The sequence below is a fragment of the Hemitrygon akajei genome, chromosome 26 (genome assembly GCF_048418815.1).
Source record: "Hemitrygon akajei chromosome 26, sHemAka1.3, whole genome shotgun sequence".
Classification (NCBI taxonomy): domain Eukaryota; kingdom Metazoa; phylum Chordata; class Chondrichthyes; order Myliobatiformes; family Dasyatidae; genus Hemitrygon; species Hemitrygon akajei.
This window is the reverse complement of record NC_133149.1, coordinates 20518425-20524424: the sequence shown is the minus strand read 5'-3', so window position 1 is coordinate 20524424 and position 6000 is coordinate 20518425.

The following is a 6000-nucleotide window of genomic DNA, read 5'->3' as shown; positions in this document are numbered from 1 at the left end:
AAGCTCTCCCACCCCTTATTTATTTATCTATCTATCTATCTATCTATCTATCTATCGATCTATCTATTTATTTATCTCTTCCCCCCACCTTTTTTCTTTCTCTCTGCCCCTTTCTCAATCACTCCTTGCCTGTTCTCCATCTCCCTCTGGTGCTCCCCTCCCCCTTTCTTTCTCCCTAGGCCTCCTGTCCCATGATCCTCTCCGTTCTCCAGCTGTGTATCCCTTTTACCAATCATCTTTCCAGCTCTTAGCTTCACCCCACCCCCTCCGGTCTTCTCCTATCATTTCGCATTTCCCTCTCGCCCTCCTACTTTCAAATCTCTTACTATCTCTTCTTTCAGTTAGTCCTGACGAAGGGTCTCGGACCGAAACATCGACAGTGCTTCTCCCTATAGATGCTGCCTGGCCTGCTGTGTTCCACCAGCATTTTGTGTGTGTTGCTTGAATTTCCAGCATCTGCAGATTTCCTCGTGTTTGCTATTTTCTAATCCTCTGTTACCTCTCCTGTCACTAACGAAGATTTAAATATCTCTGCTAAGGCCCCAGCAATTTCTGAACTTGCTTTCTGTAGGGTCTGAGGGAACACCTTGTCAGACCTTGAGGATTTATCCACCCTGATATATTTCAGGACAGCAAACACCTCCTCCTTTGTAATCCGTACAGGATCTATGTAGTTGATGCTGCTTTGTTTCACTTCTATAGACTCTGTGTCTGTCTCCTGAGTAAATACAGACGCAAAAAATTGATTTAATATCTCCACCATCTCTTCTGACTCCACACATGGATTATCATTCTGATCTTCCAGAGGACCAATTTCGTCCCTTGCAATCCTTTTGCTCTTATTTGTAGAATCCCTTAGGATTCTCCTTCACCTTGTCTGCTAGGGCAACCATGCCTTTTTTTTACACCTCCTGATTTCTTTCTCAAGTGTTCTTTTGCACTTTTTATATTCCATAAGCACTTCATTTGTTCCTACCTGCCTATACCTGCTATGCTCCTTTTTTTTCTTAGCCGGGGCCTCAATATCTCTTGAAAACCAAGGTCCCCTACACCTGGTATCTTTAATTTTATTCTGACAGGCACATACAGGCTTTGTACTCTCAAAATTTCACTTTTGAAGGCCTCCCACTTTCTAAGTACACCTTTGCCAGAGAACAGCCTGTCCCAATCCACAATTGCCAGATCATTTCTGATGCCATCAAAATTGGCGTTTCTCCAATTTAGAATCTCAACTCATGGACCAGACCTATCTTTCTGTATATTTACTTCGAAACTAATGACAATACGATCACTGGGTGCAAATTGTTCCCCTACACAAACTTCTGTCGCCTGCCCTGTCTCATTCCCTGATAGGAGATCCAGTATCGCACGCTCTCTCATTGGGGCTTCTATGTACTGATTAAGGGAGCTTTACTGAACACATCTGACAAACACTACCCCATCTAGTCCTTTGACAGTATGGAAGTCCAAATCAATATGTGGAAAGTTAAAATCACCAACTACCTGACTTCTTTGTTTCACGTAATCCGGTGGAGGAGACAAAGTCAGCACAGTCTGCATCACTTTTCAAACCAAAACTCCATCTCCATTACAGCAACATCCAATCTTTGGCAAAGGTGAGTGCTGCCATATGGCAAAACCCCAGGTGAATGCACAGGTTGATGATCCAGCACTCAGTCAGCAACATTACAAAAAGTACAATCTCTCCGCAGACACAATGCAATGACTGAGTGCCCCCTTGACATTTGTTTAGCATATAATTGGCCCTGAATTATCCAGAGTAAATGAAGGGAGTGTATTCATGAATAATGCATAAAATATTTAATGCAAAACATGTGCATTAAAAGGAATCAAACATATTGAGCAGTAGTTAATTTATTGCTGAATAAACTGTTTCGTCATGTTTGTTGTGGTACCTTTTGTCCTTTTGTCCTCTCCTGAAGTAGCAAGTAACTTTTCAATGGCAAAAACCACACGCTTCCCATTCACAAGGGTAAAGGATGACTCTTCAGCACACAGTACAGCAGTGTAGCTAAGTTTCAATAAACATAAAAGTTTTAATCACTTATTAATGTGTGATACTTCACCTTTGATGTACTCCTGCTCTACTTAACTGAAGGTTCTCTGTGGGTGAATTCTTAAGCCTGGAAGTGTCAGCATCTGAATTTCCAGCATCCATTAACTTCCTTTGGATATGTTTAAACACCATTATTCAAATGTTATGCTCTCTTTTAATATTTTGTTGTGTTTTCACTGAGTCTGATGCACATTATTGTGTCACTGTACTGACAAGTTGTCCTTAGTCACAAGGCGAGTTAGCCCATAGCCAGCAAGGACTGGTGTAGGTTAATCTGTCATGTGTGGAGTGGTCTTGCTGCTTGAGGCATTTCTCAAACCTCCATCCACACACAAACTGAGGTGAACTAAGGAGGGAGTGCTCCATGGTAGGAAGTGAACAAATGGACAACTTAGGAGTGGAATGTGGCCATTCAGCCCTTCGAGCCTGTTCCTATTCAGTAAGTCTGGCAACGTCAGCTCTGCATTCCTGTGAACCTGTATTAGACCCTGCACTTGGTAAGTATTGAGAGCATGTGCCTTAAAATTTTTTAAAGACTTTTCTTCCAGCTGTCTTAAAGAAGTTTTTAACTTTCTAAGAGATAAATTGTTGCCTCAACTTTCAAAGAGGTTGAGCATTATTATTGAACAGTGATCACTTCTTCTAGGTTCTCCCACAAGAGGAAACATCCTCCCCACAGTTTTAAGGCTCTTTCCATTCTTCTAAACTCCAGTGGATACAGCCTGGCCAACCTTCCTTCATTACACACACCACCTATTCCATGTTTGTTGACTAAATTTCTTTGTAATTGCTTCCAACATGTTAGAACCAGAAACTAATGCTGTTCACAGACCTTCAATACCATATAAAAATATTGTTACTTTATATTCAGCTTCCCTCTCAATAATGAATAACATCCCATTAGCTTTCCTAATCACTGGCTGATGTTAAGATATCATGTTTGAAAAGGAGTTCCTTCTGGTAGCCAAGGTAATATTCTGCCCTCAACAATGTAGGTTTGGCTGCTGTTAAGCTATTTCACTACTGGATTAAAATGTTCTGAAGTTTTGATAGGCTGCACTATAAATGCAGAATCTAGACACAGTGGCCACTTTATTAGGTACATGTTCATGGCCTTCTGCTGCTGTAGCCCAACCCCTTCAAGGTTCAATGTGTTGTGCAATCAGAGATACTCGTCTGCACACTGTTGTAACATTTGCGTTACTGTCACCTTCAGCAAGAATGGCCATTTTCCTCCTCTCTCATTATCAAGCTGATTTTGCCCACAGAACTGCGAGTCACTGATTTTTTTTGCACAGTTTTCTATAAACTATAACAACTGTTGTGCGTAAAATCCCAGGAGATCAGCAGTTTCTGAGATACTCAAACCACCCCATCTGGCACCAACAATCATTCCACCGTCAAAGTCACTTAGATCACATACCTTCATCATTCTGATGTTTGGTCTGAACAACAACTAAACCTCTTGACCAGGTCCACATGCTTTTATGCGTTGAATTGCCTCTACGTGATTCGCTGTATTTGCATTAACATGCGGGTATATAGGTGTACCTAATAAAGTGGCCACTGAGTGGACCTCAGAAATGAGAGGACCAACAAAAATTACCAGTTTGTTTCTTTATAAGAGATGACACCAGAATCAGATAATGATGTTGGGAACACTTCAGTATATCCAATGAGTCTAAGTGCAACATGCTACATAAATCCACTGCAGCTGTGCAGAATCATAACCCCGTGTGGCTAGCCAGAGCCCAAATTCAATATACTTGAGAATGAACTGGTGGGGAATAGAGAAGGCACAATGTTGGAAGTAAGACCCGTGTATCATCAGGGGAGTCGGAGTATCTACGGCTGTGTGCCCAGATCTTTGGGCACAGAGCTCGAAAAAAAGCAACGCAACAGACCTTTAACATCATAAACCAGCGAGCTGTTTGTTATGTCTCCTCGCTCGCTGTGAAAATGGAGCCACCTCTCTCTCCTTTATTAGGGAGAGAGAGAGAGCCTGTGGTATGTCGAATGCCGGGTGAAATGTGAAGTCTTTGGGATACTGCAAGTCTGTGTCTTTGATGGTGCTTTGCTCACGCTTGAGTGCTCGGTGGCGGGTGCCGATGCTTTTTTTTGCTACTGGGGGGGAAATCGTTGCTTGCTGCCACTTACACACCAGAGGGAGGGGAGCTGGGGGGACTTTGAGGTTCTAACATTTAACTGTCGTTCATTCTATGGGGCACTCCTCTGTTTTCATGGATGTTTGCGAAGAAAAAGCATTTCAGGATGTATATTGTATACATTTCCCTGACATTAAATGTACCTTTGAAACCTTTGAAAATAAGAGAGGAACGTGAAACAAGACTTCACCCATCTCCCATGGCCTCACGCAGGTTATCACACTGATTCTTAAGAGGACATGTTATTATCCTAAATGTCATTTCACTCTTAATGTACATAAAGAATCTTTTCAGATTCTCTCTTATCTAATCTTCCATGGATATTTCATGGCTTCTTTAAACCCTCCCAATTTCCATTTTTTCTCCTATGCCCCTTATTTTCCTCAGGCAACTTTTTTTTATCCCCACCAGACCCTCAATATCCCTCATCAACCAAAGTTCCTATTTGTGCCAGCCTTGTCTTTCATTCTAACAGTGATATGCTAGCCCTGAACTCTTCCCCACTCGTTTTTTCAAAACATCCCTCTTGCCAGTCATTTGCAGAGAGCCTGTCCCAATCAACATCAGAGAATTCCTACCTGATGCCATTAGAATTAGCCCTCTCCCAATTTAAGATATTACATTGGGGACCAGACCTATCTTTTTCCATGACTATCTTGAAACTAAAGGAATAATGGTCATTGGCCCTAATTTGCTCCCCGACTGACATGTCAACCACTTGCCCAGCATCATTTCCTAAAAGGAGATCAAGTGTAGCACCTTCTCTAGGAAACCTACACTATTTTCACACCTATCTGTGATTTCCATACATACTTGCTCTTCTAATTCCTGCTGAACTTTGAGGGAACTATAGTATCATCCCATCAAAGCAATCTCTTTTTTATTTTTATGTTCTACCCACATGGCCTCCCATGCAAAAGCCTTACTAAAGTCCATGTAAACAATATCCACTTCCTTTCCTTCATCATCTTTCCTAGTAACCTCCTCGAAAATCTCTATAAGATTGGTTAGACTTGACTTTCAACACACAAAGCCAAGTTGCCTATCCTTAATCAGGTCCTGTCTATCCAAATTCTTATCCAGTCCCTTGGAATACCTTCCAATTACTTACTTACTACCAATGTCAGGCTCACTGGTCTATGATTTACTAGATTATTCTTAAAGCCTTTTTTGAACACCGGAACAAAATTAGCTATCCTCCAGTCCTCTAGCACCTCACCCATGGCTAAAGACATTTTAAATACCTCTGTCAGGGTCCCTGCAATTTCTGCACTAACTTCCACAACATCTGAGAGACCATCTTAACAGGCTCTGTGGATTTATCCACCCTAATTTGTCTGAAAACAGCAAGCACCTCCCCCTCTGAAATCTGGATATAGTCCATGACCTCTCTGCTGTTTTGCCTCACTTTTATAGACTCTGTGTTCACCTCCTGAGTAAATACAGATGCAAAAATCCATTCAAGATCTCTCCCATTTCCATGCTGATCTTCAAGTGGGACAATTTTATCCCTTGTCATGCTTATGCTTTTAATATATCTGTAGACGCCTTTGGGATTCTCCTTCAACTTGTCTGCCAAAGCAACCTCATGCTTTCTTTTAGCCCTCTTGCATTTCTTATACTCCTTAAGTACTTTTCTTCTTCTTGCCTATACCTGCTATGCACCTCCTTCTTCTTAAAAAGGGCCTCTCGAAAGCCAAGGTTTCCTAAACCTGTTAGCCTTACCTTTTCTTTCTGACAGCCATATACAACCTCTGT